Source organism: Ursus maritimus, unplaced genomic scaffold (assembly GCF_017311325.1).
Source record: "Ursus maritimus isolate PB19 unplaced genomic scaffold, ASM1731132v1 scaffold_27, whole genome shotgun sequence".
NCBI lineage: Eukaryota > Metazoa > Chordata > Mammalia > Carnivora > Ursidae > Ursus > Ursus maritimus.
Genome location: NW_024425230.1, coordinates 36,282,713 through 36,305,463, shown reverse-complemented (window position 1 = coordinate 36,305,463; position 22,751 = coordinate 36,282,713). Strand labels below are relative to the sequence as shown.

The 22,751-nt window shown below is 44.9% G+C and overlaps 1 long non-coding RNA gene across 1 annotated transcript in view; it reads left to right on the top strand.

The window, feature by feature from the left end:
- LOC121105550 overlaps positions 1 to 19,345 on the top strand; it is a 30,609-nt gene extending 11,264 nt beyond the window's left edge. Inside the window, exons 2-3 of the long non-coding RNA XR_005838144.1 lie at positions 4,977 to 5,082; positions 19,237 to 19,345. This is a non-coding gene — a long non-coding RNA (uncharacterized LOC121105550). The remainder of the gene's footprint in view (positions 1 to 4,976; positions 5,083 to 19,236) is intronic.
- The last annotated feature ends 3,406 nt before the right edge of the window (positions 19,346 to 22,751 follow it).

Genomic DNA, 22,751 nt, shown 5'->3' with positions numbered 1-22,751 from the left:
GCAGGTCCAGAAAGAGTTGGGGGGCTTGAGCGGCATGAAGGTTCGGGGCCTTCCAGGTCAGGCCAGCCCGAGGCACAGATGCCGACAAGTGAAATTTGAGGACTCTTGCCTGTTACCATTCAAGGTCCACCATTAAAATGGATTCTGTAGCATCTCAAAGGCTTTCTAAGCATCAAAAAATTAGTCATTCTTGGAAAGGAACACTTCTCCCCTTCTGAGGGCTGAATTTGAGAGCACTGTCTGCAACAGTAGCCTCATGGCTGCATGGTCCAAACACGTGTGTAATTCTCTTCCACATACTGACGAGCTCCTGCCCCTGCTGTTTCGAGAAGATAGACCAAGGACTAGGAGATGGCAGTCCCACAATGGTGGGAGGTCCCCACTCTAGGCCTTGGACATTTTCTGCTAAGAGGACCTGACGTTTCTCTGAAGGGTCATTGTAAGTTAAACCTCAGATTCAGAACATATGAGTGGGAAGGGATCCCAGAGGTGTTTGGCCTTTCCTCTCGTGGGCAGAAGGAGTGTAGGAAGACCTCAGAGATGGGTGGGGAGGGACTTAACCACACCAGCTGGTGGGGGAGCGGGGATGAAAACACAGGTCTCCTGATTGTAGTGCCAACTCTCTGGGACCATGGTGTTCCCCTCAAAGAGCAGTGGGGGACATTCAGCAGCAACTGGGGTTGGGGGGTCAGGGGAGGCTCTGAGCCAGGCACTGGGTGTGTCAATGAGGGGCTCATAGTCCCTTCCCCCTCTTGAGGGGCTGTTAGAGGCTGAGACATCTGAATGGGTTGGGTAGAGGACTGGCAGGGGCGGGTCCCGAGAGCTGTGGAGAACAGGGTGGAGAGACACGGGAAAGTTGCCAGCGGGAGTTATATAAAAGGTTGAGGGCTGGATGGGATCTCATTACCAGGAGAGGTAGAGAAGGGGTGGTCCAGGAGTGGGGAGGAGGAGGGTGACATCCCGAGAAAAGGAGGTAGACCTTCCTACCCCTAGCTGCAGTGAGTCCCTGGGGCTGTAGCCAGGACCCCAGTATCCAGTGCAGACCTCCCCCTTCAGGGCCCCAGGATTCTATCCATCACCTTTAGAGCGCCGTATGCGTTTATACAGAGATCGGTAGGACACGGGTATTTTGATCTAAAAGAGTGAGAGTGAGCATCTAATGGTGGCAAGGCAGGCGTTGTGCCAGGTGGTGAGGAAGACCCTTTCCGGAGCAGAGGTAGCGTGGATCTGTGTGTGCTGTGGGGGCAGCGGGGAGCTGCTTTCTCAGTCGTCATTCTCTTGACTTTCAAATTGCAGTTTAAGAGCCATCTGTTCACATTCAACTGTTGAGATGGCTACTCTCTCCTCCTGGCACCTTGATCATGTTCTGCCCCTCCCCCATCCCCCCTGGCTCTCTGAGCCTCGGTTTCCCCACATGTAAAATGAGGCAGGTGGCCTTGTTGGTCTGTGACGCCCCTTCAGCCTGGGGCTGGTTCTTAAGCGCAGTCTCAGGCTCTTTGCTGGGATGTCAGAGGCGCCCTCTGGTGGCCATCATTGTCCATGCAACCTGGGAACAGGCTCTGCTCCTTGCCTGGCCCTCTGAGAGTGTGTGTCTGTGTGGCTGTGTGTGTATGTGTCTGTGTATTGGGAATGGTACACAGAGGATGTGTCAGGCTTGGGAGACATAGAATGCAGAGCTTCCCTGACTCTCAGCCCCTGATAAAATCACAGACAGAGAGGTAGGGCCATTTAAAACAAAGGTGAAGGCTGCCAAAACCTTCCTGGGGCCGGCCTGGGACACCCAGGGTTGCAGGATTCCCTGGGCCACCCATCTTGCTAATAGATGAGCATTACTCCTGTGCTCAAAATCTCATCCTGTTGCCCCTCTTCTAGAGAGGGCAAATATCAAACTCCTGACCAGGGCATTTACTATCTTCCTAAAGGTCTCTGCTTTGTCACCCAATGGCCTCATTTTTACTCTTTTCCTTCTTTCCTGTCCCATTTCAGGTGAACTATTCCATCCTTTCCCAACTCCTAGCCTCTCCTTATGCTGGTCCTTTTCCCCAGAGTGTCCTACCCGCTCCTTTGGTCCCCACCTCATCTTTCAAAAGTTGCCAAATATTACCTCCCCCAGGAAGACTTCCTGGATTTTTCCACTTGGATCTGAGCTCTCCTTCCCCTGAATATCCTGATAACTACACCTGTCTACACCTGTCTCCTTGGATGTAGAGAGTTTCCCCAGGTAACTCAGGTCAAAGATGTCCAGTTCTTTAGTCCCTCCCTGGGAATGGCTCCATGTCTGCTCGTAACTGAGTCCTTTCAAACACTGAACCCTCCCCACTGGCATCCAGGCTGTCCTCTGCAGTGCCCTGACTCCCACGAGGAGTCCACCTACCTTGGTACCCTTAGCTTTTTCCAACTCTTGTGGAAGGAGGTCTGGTGGTAGAGGAGAAAGACATGAGCCCTAGCTCAGACTCTTGTTGGGTCCTAACTTTCAGAAGGCAAATGGCTCCCCAGTACATAGGCTCCAGCTGCTGAGCTGTGTATGGGAGGCGGTTTCTGCCTGCCTCAAATTGAGAGTTAGACCCCACTGGTCTGGCTCTTTCCTTCAAAGAAGTAGTAACTGTAACCCTAATAGTTAATACTTCTGGCTATTTGTAGAAGTCTGAGATTATCAATATGTTGTGTGCTGTAACATGAAATTCTCACACAGCCCATTCATAGATGAGGAAGCAGGGAATCAGAGATGCTAAGTAACTCACTCAAGGTCACACAGCTTGGAGTGGGAATGCTCAAACTCAGACCCTGCTTTCCAAGTGTCTCCAAATCCTGTGCAGTTTCTGGAATACTCTGCTGTCGCTGTGCCTTGCACATAGTAAGTGCTTGATAATAAAACACAGCCATAAACAAATATATAACTATCTCTTTCTGCTAGCCTTCCAGTCGCTTCAGTCCCACACCTTCACCTCTATGTGAGGAAAGAGTCTCAGAATTGGGATTGTCTGAGAGAGAAGTAGCTTCAGGGGCTGAAGCAGGAGGTGGTGCCTGCATCCCAGGAGGGGTGAATTCCTTGAGTGTGGGGGTTGGGGGTAATGGGGCCTGGGCATGGTGAGGACAGGCAGGCACCTGCTGGGCCACTGTCGCAGTTGGTGTGTGGCTCACTGATGTCCCATCACTTCAGGAGTCAAGGTGTGGCTGCAGGGTAAGGACTGGAATTAATCCAGGTTCCCTGAGAAGCAGATGCCAGGGCAGGATTAGATGTGCAAGAGGTTTATTAGAGGACATATCTGCGAGGGGAAGCGCGGGGTGCTGGGGAGGCTGAGATGGCGGCAGACCACGATCCCGATCCGACCCCGGTGAAGGAGGCAGGGAAGGAGGAAGGCAGGCGGAAGGGGCAGTGTTTTTGACCATAGAGCACTTCGAAGAAAGTTTGGCAAGGCCAACGTTGGGGGCGGGGGTCCTCTGGCCAGGGGGCCTGAAGGCGGGGTCCTGCTCTCCCTGGGAAGGGGTCTCCTCTGTAGTCCTGCGAGCTCAGTTTCCAACTTGTGGGGATCCCCGCCCCTGCAGGCACACGACCGGGCTGTGTGTCTGGGGTGGAGAGACGGGCATTGTGGGCGAGGGGGAGGAAAACCCTCTCTGGCCTAGAGCTGGTGTGAATGCCGTGTGGGCGGGCCGAGGCGTGCGTGCGTGTGTGTCCGCACACGCCCCTGCGCGCTTCTTTCTAAGTCGTAATTCTGTTGACTCCTGTTCACATCCAACCGTGGAGGTGGCCATTTCCTCCCCTCTCCTTCACCTTGACTTGCTCACCTCCCTCTGAGTCTCAGTTTCCCCACATGTAATATGAGGCAGGTGGACTTGCTGCTCTTCAAGGCCTGAAGCGCAGCTGCTGAAGCCACTGGTTAACTATGCTCCCTGGTCAGAGAGCTGAGAGGGGCGTCCTCACGCGCCCCCACGGGCCAGCCCCATCCCACCGGCCTTGCCCCAGGGGACAGCCATCAGCGTCCACAGCTGCGGGGAGGGAGAACGTGCGCCTCCCGCAGCCCAGGAGAGAAGTTGATTGGCCCAGCCTGTGTCACGTGTCTAGCTCCGGTCCAATCAACTATGGCCAGAGGGTGGAACCACTTGCAGCTGCCCACGAAGCGGGGCTTTGGCGCTTGCTCTCCGAAATGAAGGTGCTTGCCTTGGAGTAGGGGCGCTCGCGCGGCAGGTGAGGAAGTGGGAGGTGTAGGTGGCACCCTGGCGGGACGTGTCCTCTCAGCGTGACACACCTGGTACCTCCGCAAGGCCAGGAGCTGGACTTTTGTTTTTCCCAGTGCTGCGGCGTGCACACCGCCTGGCCCCTAGGAGTGTCCGGGCGAGCATGCCCTGCTCTTGCCCACCCTGAAAGGCTGACCTCTGCTGGCCACGACGGACACTACACCTACCCCGTGGCCACCACCCCAGGGCGGGAACACAGGGATCTGTCTTCCCATTAGCCTAGAAGCCCCTGGTAGCTGGGGACACTGCAGGTAAATAGCCCAGGCTCTACTTTTGGGCTCAGATGTGGCTCTTCCACTAACTCGAGCAAGTTCCTTTCCTCTTTAAGGTGTTTCCCTCATTTGTCAAGACATCCCACTGAACCGGTGCGGAAGAGGCTATGTGGTATGCAGGTTGGGGGCTCAACTTTTGAACTGATTTGAATCCAGCTTCTCCAGTTACTTGCTGTGTGACCTTGGGCGAGTTATGTAATCTCTCGAAGCCTCAATCTGCCTATCTATAAAATGGGAAGGAAGGAGAATTTCTCTTTTGTTCTCTAAAAGGTGTTGTGATGATTCAATAGGAGAATGCATGGAAAGCTCTGAGCATGGCATCTGGCATTACAGCATTGCGAGGTGGCCTTGCTAGGCAGTATGCTGGGGGCATGCTCATTCATCCCTTATCCCTCACCTCTTCCCCAGCCCCACCTCTCACAGCACCCTGGCTAATGGGCTAACCAGTGATTGGTGTCTGGCCCACAGTGGGGACTCAACCATGCATGAAGAGTGAGAATGCACTGCAGACCTCCTCCCTGGGTGGCCTCAACCTCATCCATTCAGCTTTTATCAAGTATTCCTCACCTAGCAGGTAAGTCTCTGCTCTGAAGGGTTCCCAGGCATTTCTGCACAGGCAGGATGCATTCTACTGTGTGAACACTCACTGCAGGCTTGGGAGGAGCCTGTCTTAGATGTCTGATTATCTGGATTTAGGTCCACTCTTTGCTACTCATTCCCTATTTGCCCCTCCTCCCCCCCAACTAAAGAAAGATTCCATGAGCTGGGGAGGGAGAGGAATCATAGGGGAAGTGAGAAAAAAGGATGGATCCCCCAGTTAGGTCTGGGGATCCAAATAGGGAGAGGCCTTGGACCCCTGCTGCAGCCAAAGAGGTGGGAGGAGCCTGGACCTCCTTGTACCACAACAGGTGGTGGAGTGGAAATGGAAGTTGTCCAATGGGTACACCCAGGGAGATGGGCCTGATGCGGCCTCCCAGAATTGCCAGGAGCAGCAGAAGGTTTCTGGGTGCCCAGGAGGGATTCCTGTAGCCTGCAGTGGGGTGGACTCAGGAATGTGTTTCTGATATGCCCAAGAGTGTGGCACAGACAAGGCACAGAGGGCAGGAAGACCCAGAGAGGCTGAGGTGCAGCCCAGAAGGAGACCGTGCATCGTCAGTGGGCGCCAGTGTCTGATGTCTAGATGTCTTAGGGAAGAACAGCAAGACGGATGACCAAGAAATGGATCTCCCTCGTGTTCCTCCTACCTCACCTCAGTACTACGTAATTCCCACCCCCGTCCAAGAGCTGAGGTATAGCCTTCACTAAGATTAGGTGTCCTCCGTCCAAGTAAAATGAGGGCTCAAAAAAGAAATATGTACAGGTTCACACAGGTGAGACAAGGTATTGAAATTCTCAAACCAAATGGAATCTGGGTTAGAAGAGAGATCTTAAAATAGGGGATGAACAAAAAAGGGGATGAAAAAGTATACAGGAAACAGTAGGAAGGAATGGATAGTTAGCTAAGTCTAAATGAATGAGGACATGATTAATTTGTTTTAAATGGGGATTCTTGAAAGGCCATCCTGTAAAGGAAGACCTATCAAGAGTCAGAAATGAAGCAGGAAAGTTTGCACTGTCCGGTATGGTAGCCACTAGTCACATTTGTCTCCTTGCATTTAAACTGATTAAGATTAAATAAAATTCAATATTCAGTTCCTCAGTTGCACCCACCATTTTTGCAGCATTCAATGGCCATGCCTGGCTAGTGGCTACTGTACTGGACAGGGCAGATATAGCACATTTCCATCATTGCAGAAAGTTCTTTTGGACAGTGGTGATCTAAACTATTGGCAAATCCGTGGAGGGGAAAGGATGTTTTGTAGCCTGGAGAATGAAAGTATTCTAAAGATCTTCTAAAAGGATAGGGGGAAGTGAACGAACAAAACTGGCAGCAAAATTGAAAAGAGGGTAGAATTTCTAAATAAACAAGTGACCATGATGGTGGTTGTGGGGTTTGACATAAGGAATAAAAAGAAATTTGACCAAGCCAGCAAAGGGAAAGGAGAAAGAGGGAGGAAAAATATGATCAGTAGTAAATATGAAATTAGGTGGGAGAAATAAAACTAAGTTCATTAGCTATCATAATCATTACGGTCTGGATGAATTCCCCTATCAGAAATCAAAGATGCCATTTCCGGTAGATATGTAGAGAAATATCCCCTGGGACAAAACATCTAAAATGCTGAATACATTTTTTAAAAATATAGTTTTTTTTTTTTAAAGATTTTATTTATTTATTCGACAGAGATAGAGACAGCCAGCGAGAGAGGGAACACAAGCAGGGGGAGCAGGAGAGGAAGAAGCAGGCTCATAGCGGAGGAGCCTGACGTGGGGCCCGATCCCATAACGCCAGGATCACGCCCTGAGCCGAAGGCAGACGCTTAACCGTTGTGCCACCCAGGCGCCCCTAAAAATATAGTTTTAACAACATTGCTTAGATGGCAAAAAATAAGGGAAATGTCAGTCAGTGTTCAGAAGCATCCAGAAATCTTGAGTCCGTAGAGGTAAATACATTTTGGAGCTAGCATTTGCCCAGAGGATATCTGCCTATTCCTAGTGATCCAAAGTCTGGGTTTAGCAGGCTATATAGCTCATGGCATAGAAGATAATTCCTGGGGCATAAGCAAGTTAGGAAATAGTTGAGAAGACCTCTATATACAGCTAAGATCCCAGAGGACTAGTTAACTAGGGAGAAAGAGTGTCCACAGAGATTTGCCTGCCTCTGTCTTCACTGGAGTTGGAGCAGAAGAAAGAAAGGTCTTTCCTGAGAATCTCTAGGATAAGCCCAGTTTCGGGTGGGTCTGGTGCCAGAATTCACCCTGCCTATTGCCCCTGCATTCCCCTGCTCAAAAAACAAAACAAAACCTAAGTAAAAAATGAAGTTTAAAGTATTCCCCAGATGCCTGATGAAGCGATTGCAAATGCTCCCTGGAGAAACACATTTTAAATCTAGGCTTCAAAGAATTCTCACACATAAACTTCCAAGGAACAGGAGGTCATACTAAAAAAAAAAAAAAAATCATTAAACAGAAGAGAAAATAAGCTACATGAAATGAGAGTCAGCAGAAAACAACATTGCTGAATCAGACCAACAGCAACACTGACTGAAGATATTGAAATTATCTGTTATAGAATGTAAAATAATTATGTGTGGTTTGTTTAAAATAATTAAAGAAATGATTGAACGTATGACAAAAAAATGAGAGAGTATCAAAACTGATCAAATGATTCTGAAAAAGAACCACATAGAATTTCTAGAAATGACAAGCAATTGAAAGGGAAGCCTAATAGATGAAAGATTGGTTCTGGGAAAGATGGAGTAAACACAATCTGCTTTGTCTCCTCTGAATGCATTTATAATCCCTGGACAGAATGTGTGGACCATTGAAAAGTAAATGGTAGTTAATAGATCAGAGAAAGAAACAAGAATTTGAAGTACAACCGAATTGCGTTGAGTTTCTCATTTTTTTCCCTCCAGTATTGGCTGGCCTGGACTCAAAGGCAGCCTGAAATCTAGAAGCGTGTACCACATATATGCAGAAAGAGCTTCAAGAGAGCAAATAGAGTTTTCTTTCTGGCCTGAAGACTAGGAAAGGGACTCCTAAGAATCAGAGGGAGAAGGAAGTTTTCCCTGTTTCTTTTTTCTTTTTTCGATCTCACCTATGCCAGTCCCATCAGTCTTGCAGTAGCAGTAGTGGCAATGGTGAGGGTAGCATCAGCAAGTAGATACCTAAAATCCTGAGGGAAAGAAAATCTTCTATTAGAAGACATGTGAACACGAGAGCTTGAGCAAATTCCTGTTGCTGTCTTCTCTCTTTGTCCTCCCACTGTCTAGTCCCAGACACAGATGTGGTCATAAGAAGGGCATAACAAAGCTGAGAAACTAAAGCCCCAGATTTCTGGTTGGGAACTGGGATGAGAGGACCCAGGGAGCCAGGAAGTTTTGGGGTGATTGTGGAGAGGAGAGAGCACCAGAGAGCAATTCCATAACTTTGTGTGTAAACCTCTGGGGTCACTTCCAAACTGTGCATGTGTCGATCTGATGCTAGACGGAATATGAAAGATTTTGAGAACTGAACTATGGGGCAGACCAGCACCCAGTTTTCAGACTGGTGTTGCACATGTAGGACACATTTGAATAGCACTGTGAAAGGCTTTGAAAATTGAACTGATATTGGAACCAGAGCCTACAAAGAGTAGGTTGAAGCTTGTGGTTGAACCTCGCTTCAATCATTTGTCTGCTAATATATACTTTTTTAATCAACATTCTTCTTAGTATTTAAACAAGACCCAGAGTCGTATAACATGGTATTCAGAATGTCCAGGATACAGTTGAAAGTGACTTGGGATATGAAGAACTAGAAAAATCCCAACTCACAGCAAAAAGGCAATCAACGGCCATCAACCCCAAGAAAGCATAGATAATGAAATGATCAGAACACAACTTTAAAGCTTCTACTTTAAGAAGTGAGTATGAACACTCTTGAAATGAATGAAAAAATAGAAAGTCTCAATAAAAAACAGAAGATTTGAAGAAGAACCAAATGGAAAATACAGAACTGGAAAATACAATAATCAAAATTTAAAAATAACTGGATGGGCTCAATAATGGAATAGAGATGACAGAGGAAATAGTGAACTTAAAGATAGATCAGTAGAAATTATTCAATCTGAACAATGGAGAGAAAAAAATTGAAAAATTGGACAGAATCTCAGGGGCCCTGTGGGACAATAGTAAAATGTCAAATATTCATGTCTTTAGAGTCCTCAAAGGAGTGGAGAGAGAGTGCAGTTCAGGAAATAGTAATAAAGAAATAATGGCTGACAACTTCCCACATTTATAGGTTCAAGAAACTCAGCAAACCTCAAACAGGATCAACTCAAAAACATCACCTCCCAGGTACAAATGTTTGGTTACAAATGTAATCAGATGTTTTTAAACTAAAGACGAAGAAGAAAATCTGGAAAGTAGTCAGAGAAAATGTGCTTTATCTATAGGATAACATATATTTGAATGACTGTTGATATCTCATCAGAAACTATGAAGGCTAAAAGGAAATGAAATAACATTTTGGAAGTGCTGAAAGGAAAGATCCACCAACCCAGGGTTCTATACCCAGAGAAATTATCCTTTAGGATTAAAGGTGAAATAAAGATATCCTCAGATGTAAGACAACTAAGAGCCTTTGTTGTCAGCACACCTGTTCTAAAATATATACTCAAAGAAGTTCTTCAGATGGAAGGGAGATGATACCATGGGAAACTTGGAGCATTAGGGATGAAGGACAAACAACAGAAATGGTAAATATCTGGGTAAATGACTGCTCACCTTCTCCTGAGTTTTCTAAAATATGATTGACAGTTGAAAGCAAAAATTATGACTTTTCTGATGACGTTTTCAATGTAGATCTAATGTGTAAGACAGCTATAATATAAAGAAGGGCGGATAAAGGGACTTAAATGGACATTTAAGGTAGAAAGTATCTGTCCAAAGTAGACAGTGAAAAGTTGAGTATGTAAGTTGAAATCACCAGAAAATTATCAAAGAGATACAGTAAAAAATTCAATAAATTAAAATGGAATACTAAAAAATGCTTAAATGACCCAAAGAGAAAAGGAAAGAGGAGACAGAGGAACAAAAACCAGAGAGAACAAACAGAAAATAAATAATAAAATGACAGCCCTAAATTCAAAGATATCAATTATTACATTAAATCTAAGTGGATTAAACATCCCAATTAAAAGACAGAGATGATCAAAATGGATTTATTTTTTAAAGATTTTATTTATTTGACAGACAGCCAGTGAGAGAGGGAACACAAGCAGGGGGAGTGAGAGAGGAAGAAGCAGGCTCCCAGCGGAGGAGCCTGATGCGGGGCTCGATCCCAGAATGCTGGGATCACGCCCTGAGCCGAAGGCAGACGCTTAATGACTAAGCCACCCAGGTGTCCCATCAAAATGGATTTAAAAAACCAAGATACAACTATATGCTGCCTGCAATTATACTGATATAATGATATAGATAGATTAAAAGACTAAGACATATATACTAAAAACCATTGAACAGTATTCTTTTTAAATAGGTGAATTTATGATACATGAATTATATCTCAATAAAGCAGTTTAAAAAATTAAGATACATCATGCAAACACCAATCAAAAGAAAGCTGGAGTGGCTACATTAATATTGAACAAAGTAATCTTCAGAGCAAAGAAAATTACTAGGGATAAAGGGACCCAGGACATCACAATAAAAGGGCCAGTTCATCAAGAAAGTATAACAATCCTATAACAATCCTAAGTGTGTATGCACCTAGTAACAGGACTTCAAAATACATGAGGCAAAATCTGATTAAGCTGAAAGGAGAGTGGAAAACTCCACAGTTGCAGGTAGAGACTTCACTATTCCTTGCTCTGTAATTAACAGAAAAGGTAAATAGAAAATAGCAAGCATATACAAGAGCTGAGCCATAAACCAACTAGAACTAATTGACGGCGATAGAACATTCAATCAAAACCCAGTCGAAAACAAATTCTTTCCAAGTGTGCAAAGAACTTACATTAAAGAAGACCACATTTTGAGTCATAAAGCAAGTCTTAACAATTTAAAAATGACTGAAATCATACAAAGTATGTTATTTGATCACAATGAAATCAAACTAGAAAATTATAGCAGAGAGATAACTGGAAAATCTCTAAACACTTTGAACTTAAAAAAACACACTTTTAAATAACTCACGGGTCAAAAGGAAAGTGTTACGGAAATTAGAAAATATTCTGAACGGAATAAAAAGAAAACATACCAGAATTGTGAAATGCAGCTTGAACAATGCTTACAGGGAAATTGATAGCATTACATGGTTATATTAGAAAAGAGGAAAGATCTCAAATCAACAATCTAAGCTTTCACTTTCAGAAACTGGAACAAGAAGAGAAATGTAAACCCAAAGCAAGCAGAAGGAAGAAATAATAAAGACAAAAGCAAAATTAAATGAAATTGAAAATAAAATAGAGAAAATGAAATAAAAAGCTGATTCTTTGAAAAAATGAATAAAATTGACAAAGTTCTAGGTAGACTGACTAAGAAAAAAAAGAGAAGACACATATTATCAGTATCAGGAATGAGAAATGAATTATCGCAACAGACCTCACACACATTAAAAGACTAATAAGGGAATAATAATATGAACAACTTTACAAAATAAATGGACAACTTAGATAAAACGAATTAAATCCTCGAAAGCCACAAACCACTAAAAACTCATCCAAGAAGAAAAAAGTAACTTGAATAGTCCTATATTTATTAAAGAAATTGAATTTATAGTTAAAAACCGTCTGAAAAAGAGAACTCCAGACCCAAAAGATTTCACGGGCAAATTCTACCAAGTGTTTAAAGAAGAAATCAAATGAATCTTTTGACATATAATCTCTTCCGGAGAATAGAGGAGAACAAACACTTCCCAATTAATTTTATGAGTCTAACTCAATCCTGATGCCCAAACCAGACACATGGTACGGGAAAACTATAGATCAATATCCCTCATGAACATAAATGCAAAAATCCTTGACAAAAAACAGATTGGAGCCAGCAATACATAAAAAATAAATGGTCCTAGGAATGCAAGGCACTGAAGATAAGCCAATATAATCCACTCTACTAACAGTTTGAAGAAGAAAGACCACGGGAGCATGTATCCATCAGTGCAGAAAAAGCATTTGAAACCAACAGAGCCAGCTCCAGGGGCTTCGCTCGGGCAGAGTTAGGTGGACACCACAGGGAAAAGAGGAGATTGCAGCAAGGTCTAATGGTGGTAGAGCTTAGACAGAATCAGCCCTGGAAAGTATGAATCTCACCTGAGTGGGGAAATACTGAAGGACCAGAGTGCTGTCTATTGGGGAATTGAATAAAGGGGCTTGAGAGTATGAGACCAAAGGTGGCAATCTTATGAGAAGTCAGTTTTGTGGGAGAGAGATGACTTGGAGGGAGAAGAATCTCCTGGATGGTTGATGGTGAAGGAAAATAAGGAAGTGAGGGGCAGAAGAAATTAAGGGTTCTATAGAAACATAGGAAACCTATTAAAACCACTTCATTTTACTTACAAACAGAAGAGGACACTCTTAATTCTTTTTTTTTTTTAAGATTTTATTTATTTATTTATTTGACAGAGATAGAGACAGCCAGCGAGAGAGGGAACACAAGCAGGGGGAGTGGGAGAGGAAGAAGCAGGCTCTCAGTGGAGGAGCCTGATGTGGGGCTTGATCCCATAACACTGGGATCACGCCCTGAGCCGAAGGCAGATGCTTAACCGCTGTGCCACCCAGGCGCTCCAGAAGAGGACACTCTTGACCTGAAACTGAGAGTGCTTTACCCTTGTCTACATAGAACTACCTATAAGTCCTGCTTGAGAAAGACATCAGATATTTAAAATAGAAAATGGAAGCCAACATCTATACAAACCTATGATAAAACAGAAAATGAGAGTCCAAATATTTTCAGCTGATAAAATTCTCTCCAAAACCAATGGTGAAGGAGAGCAAAAACGATTACAGAACACCCTGACTTGAATTAAACTTCCTTAAACAAATATTTGCAGATAGGAGGGGGAAAAAACCCCCACCTCAAATCATAAATTTGGAAGCTCAGACGGGAAGTGGACAAAACAGAAACAGTAGATGCAAAATGAGTATTTACTAAATTCAGGAAAGAAATAGAAAAGAACATAATCTCAGAAATGAAACAAATTGCAAGGTACCCAGGGGAGAATAGATTTGACAGAACAATATAATAGGAGAGGGATGAAAACAGCTAAGAATGCCGAGATGAAATGAAGAGATTTAATAACGCCAAAGAGAAACTGCTGTCTGGAGAAGGCAGGCAGAGAAGTGTCAACTTGTATATCATTAGAGCCCCCGAAGAAAGAAAGAAAAAAAAAGACAAGTAAACAGAACAAAAATTAAAATGATTAGACAATAGCAGTCTCTGGAAATAAAATAAGATCTCAATCCCTGTGTTCAGAGGGCGCGCTCTGCACCTGGGGAAATAGACCTGAAACATTCAGCTCCAAGACATCAGACTTTAGGGCCACTGGGCCTTGAATTTGAAAAGACCAATTCCTTACGATGGAAAGGAAATCCGTTTGGCATCAGACTTCTTTAGAGAAACATATGAAGAAGGACAACAATGGAACGTTTTCAAGAAACTCAAGGAAAAAAAGTATGAACCATGGATTTTTTAGGTCCAGATGAACATAAATAGAAAGGCAAAAGAATAGTTCTGAACATTCAAGGCCTCAAAATACCACATTCACAAATTGTTCCTGAGGAATCTGAACACCCCTATTATTTTTTTTAGTAATAAGGAAGCCCAGGTTTGAGTCTTTCCAGGGCCACTCTGTTGTGTGACCTTGGCAAGTTATTTCCTTTCCCTGGACAGGTGGCCGGAAGTCTTTGAGATCTCTCATAGGGTTAGCCATGTTGGTTGTACTTGGTCCTAATGAACATCCTAGGACTGCAGACTTGGTGAAATGGAGTAGAGAGAGAAGGGTGCTATGGTCAGATGGATTTGGGTTGGAATACTTTCTCTGCCCCATTCATCATCTATCTTGTCAGCCACTCAGCAAATTTTGGAGACCCCTCAAGGTGCAAGGCTCACTGGTAGGCTCTGTGGTTATAGGTGAGCCAAGCAGATCCGGGAGCTTACGTTCTAGTGAGGGAGGGAGACATTTAACTAATAGTCACACAAATGTATAGTCACAAATTACGGTAAGCAATGTGAGGAAAGTACGCAGGATTCTCTGAGCGTGGATAGAGCATGGGACTGTGAGAGTTCAGGGAAGGCATCCCTGGAAAGATGACACATGGGCTGAGCCTGGAACGATGAGGGGCCTCCCAGGGGAAGGGGGGGGTTAGGACATTCTGGGCAGAGGGGACAGCACAGGCTGAGAGTGCTGTGGTAAGAGGAAGCAAAAATCTTTGGGGGCTGGGTGGCAGAAGCAAGTGGCCAAGTGATGGGGCAGAGATAGGGGCTGGATCCCAGGGTGAGGTTGTGGTCTGTCTGTAATAGCACTGGGAACACATTGAAACATTTGAAACAGGGAGACAGGATGAGAAAGATCATTCTGACTGTGTTGGGGAGAATGACTCAGTGGTGGGGGGGAGCAGGCAAGGAAGAATGTGGGCAAGTCAGGTCTTTGCTGTGTGGCTCTGGGTACATCACTGAACTTCTCTGAGCCTTAATCTCCTCTCTTGTAAAAGTGGAATAATAATGCTAACTTACAGGACTGCGTGAGGTAAGATGAAATCAAGGTGCTGAATGCCTGGCACGGAAGAGAAGGTTCAACAGCTCTGGCTCCGTGTTACTGTTTAATTCACCTCAGACAGATATGCAGTCTCTAAAAACAGTTTATGATATCCTCTTTTCCTCTCCTCTGGGTCCCTGTCCGAGCCTTCTGCTCCCCACCCGTTTAGGAATGTCTATGACAGGAATTGAATGTGACGTCAGTTGGAGTAGGTAAAATCATGCCCTGGCCCAGAAACACGTATGGGGAGCATGCAGACCCGTGAACCAGAAGGGAGCAGAGTCCCGGGGATCTGATCCCCACCCTCTCATCCCCTTGTCAGTGTTTTTGAGGCTCGAGCTTAGTGCTGTCCAGACCTCCTAGAACAAGAATATAATTCTTCCTCGTAGCACTGTCATTTCCAAAGGAAGCACCAAAGCTATGAGAGAGATTTTCTTTCTCTTGCTGCTTTCTCTCTCTCTCTCTCCTTTTTTTTTTTTTACTACTTACTGTTTACTTCTGAAATATAAACTAGTTTGAATCTCTAACTCATTGAGCCCCGAGACAGTGAGAACCCAGCTTTGACAAAGCTCCCCGTCTGCTCGCGCTGTGGGAGAATGACGGGTGAGCAGCCATTCATTGCATGCATATGGCCTGTGAAGACTGGCCTCGTAATTTTATATACTGACCTCTTTTTGTTTTTAGTGAGGTTTAATGTACATATGATGATGTTCCAATCTTATATGTCCAGCTCAGTGACATTTTACAAATTTAACTGCCACCCTATCCAAGATCTAGAACATTCCCAGCACCCTAGGAGGTCTCCTGTGTCCTCTTCCCAGTCAGTACCACCCCTGCCCCCAGAGGTCACGATTCTTTGGACTTCTGTCACCATTGGTTAGTTTTGCCTATTCTTAAATTTCACAGAAGGGAGATCTAGTCTCTTAGTTTTTTTTTTTTTTTTTTAAGATTTTATTTATTTATTCGACAGAGATAGAGACAGCCAGCGAGAGAGGGAACACAAGCAGGGGGAGTGGGAGAGGAAGAAGCAGGCTTACAGCGGAGGAGCCTGATGTGGGGCTCGATCCCATAACGCCGGGATCATGCCCTGAGCCGAAGGCAGACGCTTAACCGCTGTGCCACCCAGGCGCCCCATAGTCTCTTAGTTTCTAAATGGATTAGGAAAGCTGTTTCCGAATGGATGAAAAGGAACAAGCACCTCTTCACAGGTATTAAATAAGTCCTAACAGCTGATGCCTCTCGCCTATAATAGATGCTTAATAAATGTCCCTTCCCTCCTTGCCCCATCAGAGCAGGAGTTCCTGCAGGGTTGGGACGTGAACCCTCCTGCCTTATGATTTCTACAACCGTGTTTTGTACGTAAGGGCTGCGTTTTCTTGCCATTGGCCGAGAGAACTAGGGGTCATCACTCTGAACTGTATATGTGCTTCCTGGTGGCTCTTTCAAACTTACCCTGCACTGGATTCAATGGGGAAGGAGAGATTTGGATGCTGCTCCATTAGGAATGATGCTCTGGGACGTTCCCCAAACAGCAATTTAAACAAATTAGTTTCATTTCCTTCCTTTGAATAAAAGAAATATGGAGGCAGGCCACCCGATGCTGATACAGCCGGTCCTTGATGCCACCAGGGGCCCAGAATCTTTCCTGGTGGAACCATTCCCATCACAAAGTTCTCAATTTGAGCCTCTGCTCCCTGCAACCAAACCTACTGGCCTTCAGCAGTTTTAAATCAAGGTCATCGAGTGCTTCCTGTAGAAATTCAGCTTATTTCAATAATGGAATCAATGTAAGTTGTTGTGAGTTCATTCTGGTGGAGCCAAACATCTCACGTTGTTGTGAACAGTCTTGCGCATGTGTTTACAAAGGTCAGCGTTGGAGATGGGGTTATTTGTGCTTGCACACATGCACGTAATTTCAGTACAACACAGCAGCATGGTAAAAACAATATTCACATCCAATTAGGAAATTCATGGAGCAGAAATGAACTTGGAATTGGTGCTGGTGCACATATTTGAAAATAGGGATAAAACAAGCTGCAATGGTATATCAATTGAAATAGAAATTGTGCTTATTTGTAATGTACACACACGCATAAAGAGTAATTACACTGCAGTATTTTTGTGGCAAAGATGATATTTAATATAAAACATATTTCAAATGGCAGCAGGGCCAGGACTAGGGGGAGGGGGAGGAAGGCATCCACCTCTGGGCAAAGTTTAAGGGGGGGGGCACCAAAAATATAGTAGTCAAGGCATAAATTATTTTAATACAAAATCAAAAATTAATGCAAAAATCCATGTGAACAAAATATCAACATGTTGAGTAGACAGGGTCAGGATTATTGATTTTTCCTTTTGCCTCCATCATCCAGCGTGATTTGGCATGGCACTGCCATGCATAGCACGATGTGTTTTGTTTCTGTGTTTGTTTTTGCTGTCTGCTATCAAGGCAGATTTTTTAAATGTTTGAGCCTTTGGAGAATTACTTTGTAAATCATTTTAAGTGTTTACAGTGGGATTTTGTAAATGAGTCCTCTAAATTTTGTTCAAAAGAAATTCCTTTTTTTTTTTAAGATTTTATTTATTTATTCGACAGAGACAGAGACAGAGACAGCCAGCGGGAGAGGGAACACAAGCAGGGGGAGTGGGAGAGGAAGAAGCAGGCTCCCAGCGGAGGAGCCTGATGTGGGGCTCGATCCCATAACGCCAGGATCACGCCCTGAGCCGAAGGCAGACGCTTAACCGCTGTGCCACCCAGGCGCCCCAAGAAACTAAAATTCTTTAATCACAATGTTCCACAAGTGTGCCCCCAAAACCTGTAACTTTTAAAACTTGCATCAAATTTTAGGTATTATAGACAAAGCTTTGAACAAATCTCTGTGATTTCACACTGGAAAACATTTACATTTATCTCTGAAAAATGAGGGAGTCGCTGAATAAATTAGCTGATGGGAGCTCAAATGCTGGCCAAGATTTAATGTAGAAATTCCATAGTTTTTCTTTGACTTGTGGGAAGAATGTTTTGATGGAGCTGCTCTTTTTAACTGGGCCAATTTATATTTTGTGCTTGAATTGAAGGGAAGACGGAAGGCTGGCATTTTGCAGCATCTATAATTGGCAAAATAGTAAAAAGAGTCACAAAGTCGAGTTATGTGGTGAGTTTTATCTCCTCCTGATATTTGTTAAAGAAAGATATTCTAAATGGAGGCTAAAAGGACACTAACTATGAAACAGTTAACCATTCCTGTCTGAAGAAATTATAAGTGAGAATATCTTCCTTGTGATAGAATTTCTCAGAGCTTCCCAGGCATCTCTGCAGGGAAACTACATTCTTATTAAAAATATTGTGATTTCAACAATAGCCAAACTATGGAAAGAGCCCAAATGTCCATCGACTGATGAATAGATAAAGAAGATGTGGTGTCTATATGTGATATATCTGTATCTCAATGGAATATTATGCAGCCACCAGAAAGAATGAAATCTTGCCATTTGCAACAATGCGAATGGAGCTAGAGTGTATTATGGTCAGTGACATAAGTCAGTCAGAAAAAGACAAATACCATATGATCTCACTCATATGTGGAATGTAAGAAAGAAAACAGATGAACATATGGAAAGGGGGAAAGAAAAAAGGGAGAGAGAGAAACAGCCATAAGTGACTCTTAATGACAGAGAACAAACTGAGGGTTGCTGGAGGGGAGGTGGGTGGGGGCTGGGCTAGATGGCTGATGGGCATTAAGGAGGGCACTTGTGATGAGCACTGGGTATTGTACGTAAGTAATGAATCACTGAATTCTACTCCAGAAACCAGTATTGCACTGTATGTTAACTAAAATTTAGATTAAAAAAATATTGTGATCTACGGAGAAGAGTTTACAAAGCGTATCAACAATTCCCATCTTATTAATCATAAATTATAACTTTGAAGATGATTATAGCAATTCTTTGAGGGGGGGAAGAGACCATATTTTTTTTTAAAAAAACACATATTCTTTAAAAAAAAAAAACACCAGTGACACGATACTAGAAACAGATGTGGCCAAGAAATTGATTAAAATACATGAATATATACCTAAATTATTATTCTTTTTGTTACTTTTAATGCTCAGATAATTGCTAACGATTTAGTGTATATATTAAATAACAATTTAATGTTATTTAAAAATAAATTTTTAATATTAGAATAGCTTTATATTGACTGAAAAATTGCAAAGATAGTACAGAGAGCCTCCGTGTACCGTCTCACCCCGCTCCCCCTCTTACTGACATCATACACTGGTATGGTACATTCGTTATCATTAATGAACCAATATTGGTGCGTTCGTATTAACTAAAGTCCCTACTTCATTCACATTTCCTTCATTTTTACCTACGTTTTTCTTTTCCAGGATCTCATCCAGGCTGTCACACTACATCTACAAGTCACCTCAGGCTCTTGGCGGTGACAGTTTTGCCGACTTCCTGTTTTTGATGACCTTGACGGTTTTGAGGAACGCTGGTCAGGTACGCCTCTCTCCGGGACTTTGTCTGCTGTTTTTCTCATGCTTAGACCGGGGTTATGCGTTCTGGGGAGGAAGGGCCCAGGAGTAAAGTGCCCTTCTCATCATACTTACCAACGTACACTCTTGATGTTGGCCTTGGTCCCGTGGCTGAGGTGCTGTCTGTCGGCTGTGTCCACGGTAAGCTACCCTTCTCTCCATTTCTCAACCATGCTGTTTGGGAGGAAGTCACTATGCACAACCCGCACTTAAGGCTCGGAGTCTTGTGCTCTTCCTCCCCGAGTACGGAGCTGCTGCGTAAATTATTTGGAATTCTTCTGCGCCACAGATTTGTCTTGTCTCCCTCATTTATTTATTCATTTGATCGTTGATGTATAGCCACGTGGACTCATGGATATGTATTTTATACTTCGGGTTATCATCCGATACTTTTTTATTTTGTTGCTTAAATTGTCCCAGCTCTGCCCATTTGGGGCTCTTTCAGTTGGCTCCTGTGTCTTTTTGACATAACCCTCCTTGTTGAGGTTTTTGTGGGAGCGTCTGGACTGTGTAGTGTTTTAGACACTTTGGGCAATTATATTTTATATGTTGATTTGTTTTTGAGGAAGGGAAATTAGGTGTAAAAATCTCTAGCCTGAGATTTAGTTCATATCCTTGAAAGATGGCTGGAGACCAATCCCTCAGGCTGGTTGCCTCTCCAAGGCCCTGGGCCCATGACTTGAAGGGGCTGACGCCTGTCAGCAAGAGTTCACAGCTCCAGACTGGGGCTACTTTTCCTCCCCTCCCCAGGGCACGGGGAGTTTTGGTGGAGAACTTCCAGGAGAGCCAAGCCTAAGCGAAGGAATGGGTCCCCACGCATGCCCTTCCCGGAAGCAAGGCAGGATGGGTGACTTTTAGGGCCGGCACCCAGATCCTAGCTCCCGTGTTCACTTGGTTCAGCATCTTGGGCAAGCCACTTGACCTTTGTGAGCTTTGAATTCCTGACCGGTAAAACGCCTCCCAAGTGGGGTCTGCGTGAGGCTTAAGGGTATAATGTGTGTGAAGGGTTTAGCACCCTGACGAGGAAGGTAGGCAGCACATCAATGGTAGCTTGCTGCTATTGTGTTTTGTAATTACTAACAAACTATTTCCAAGGGGCACCTCGGTTTTGAAAATAAATGGTGCCGTTATGAAGGCAGATGGATTTGCAGTTTGTAAACCCCCAAGCCCGGCCAAACCAGGCTGGGAGCAGCGATGGTGCCCAGAAATGTGACCAAATACTCGGTGGGAATACAGACGATGACCCTGCCCTAGGTTTGTGGGAGGAGGAGCTCCTTAAAGAGCAATCGAGCGGGGTGATTGTGGAGGGTGGACGGGGCCATCTTCCCCACCCAGGCCATCTGTGTCTTCACAGGGGCCTTGGGCATGCCAGCACTGCCCATCCCCATCATGCGATCCCCAGCCCTCACCTCTCCCTTGGTCCCAGCTGGGAGGTAAGAGGCCACCTCACTGGCTGCAGCTGGGCTGCAAAGAGAGGCTTCGAGGGGACAGTGGCGATGACAGCTGCATGCTTGGCTGTGCTAGGGTGCTGTGAGCATGGAGAAGCCGTAGTTACCAAGTGCCCAGCTCTGTGCATTCTATACACCCCCCCCCACGCACACACATGCTTCTGGGCATGCGCATTCACACGCCGGCACTCTCCCTGCACGTACTTTGATGCGCTCACACTAACACGCGAAGTGGGCGGAATAAAGACCCCAATAGGTATCCACATTCTAATCACAAAATCTGTGACTATGTTACCTTTCATGACAACGGGGACTTTGCAGATGTGATTAAGGATTTTGAGATGGGGAATGTAACCTGCGTTATCCAGGTGGGCCCAATGTAATCCCAGGCATCCTTATAAAGGAAAGGAGGAGGCAGGAGAGTGAGATTTGGTGTTGACTCTGGAGATAGGAGACGAGGCCACAAGCCCAGGAGTGCAGGCAGCCTCTGGAAGCCGGAAAAGACTGGGAAACAGATTCTCTTCTGGCCTCCGGAAGAACACAGCCCTACTGACCTGTTTTGGACTTCTCACCTGCAGAACTGTAAAATAATAAATTTGTTGTTGGTTTAAGCCCCTGTGGTTTAAACACCATTAAAATTTTAATACACATTTGTGTATTCGGCATTGAGATCAAGAAACAGAATGTTGCCCCCGAAACATCAGACATTCACATATTACCTTCTTGGTTTTTGCTTCATTCAGAGACCACTAAAGGCCACCTTCGGGATTTTTCTTACGCTTATTATTTTTTTTAAAGATTTTATTTATTTATTTGACAGAGAGAGAGGCAGCAAGAGAGGGAACACAGGCAGGGGGAGTGGGAGAGGGAGAAGCAGGCTTCCCACTGAGCAGGGAGCCTGATGCGGGGCTCGATCCCAGGACCCTGGGATCATGACCTGAGCTGAAGGCAGACACCCAACGACTGAGCCACCCAGGTGCCCCTTTCTTACACTTATTTAACATTTTTCTCGATTCACATCTTAATTGAATCTATTTGAAAAGAAACTTTCTATCACTTTATTGAAAGTTAAAAACTATTAAGAGCCATTATTTAAGGGGGCCTGGGTGGCTCAGTTGGTTAAGCATCTGCCTTCGGCTCAGGTCGTGATCCCAGGGTCTGGGATCAAGTCCCATGTCGGGCTCTCTGCTCAGTGGGGAGTCTGCTTCTCCCTCTCCCTCTGCCTCTCACCCCTGCTTGTGCTCTCTCTCCCTCCCCCCCTCAAATAAATAAATAAAATCTTTTTTAAAGAAGCCATTATTTATGGCAAGTATTCTATTTGAAGGCAGGTATAAAGATAATTGTTACTAAATTCCAGGCAGATCCTCCCCCCTGCTACCTGTTGTGCACGTGATGGTTTTCTTTTATTAAAAAGGGGAGTTAGCAGGGGTGCCTGGGTGGTTCAGTCGGCTAAACCTCTCTGTTGTTACTTACTTAACAAAGTAAGAGATGGAGGCCCTACTATGAGGCTTGCCACACAGTAGGTCCTCACTCCATGGTCATTGTCACTGCTCTTGTTCCTACTCGCTGGCTCTGTGACTTTAGCACATCAGACTCTGGGACAGTGAAGTACTTTCAAAACGGGGTGCTGTGAGGCTGAGTGACCGGAGGGAGATGGAGGGGCACAGCACCGAGCTGGCGCTCAGAACCTTTGCTGGAGCTGAGTTGAATTTCCTGCAGCAACTTTAGTTCAGCTCTGAGGAGCTGGTGGATATGCCCACTGCTGTGCTGAGGATGGTCGAGCATATGCACGGAAGGTGGAGCAGGCGGGACCCCCAGCGTGAGGGCATCTCCCCCCTCACCTAGTGCCGGCCCTGGAGCCCACCTCAAAGGATTTTCTGTAAAGGCAGGTTGCGCCTGGGCGCTGGAGGAAAGCGA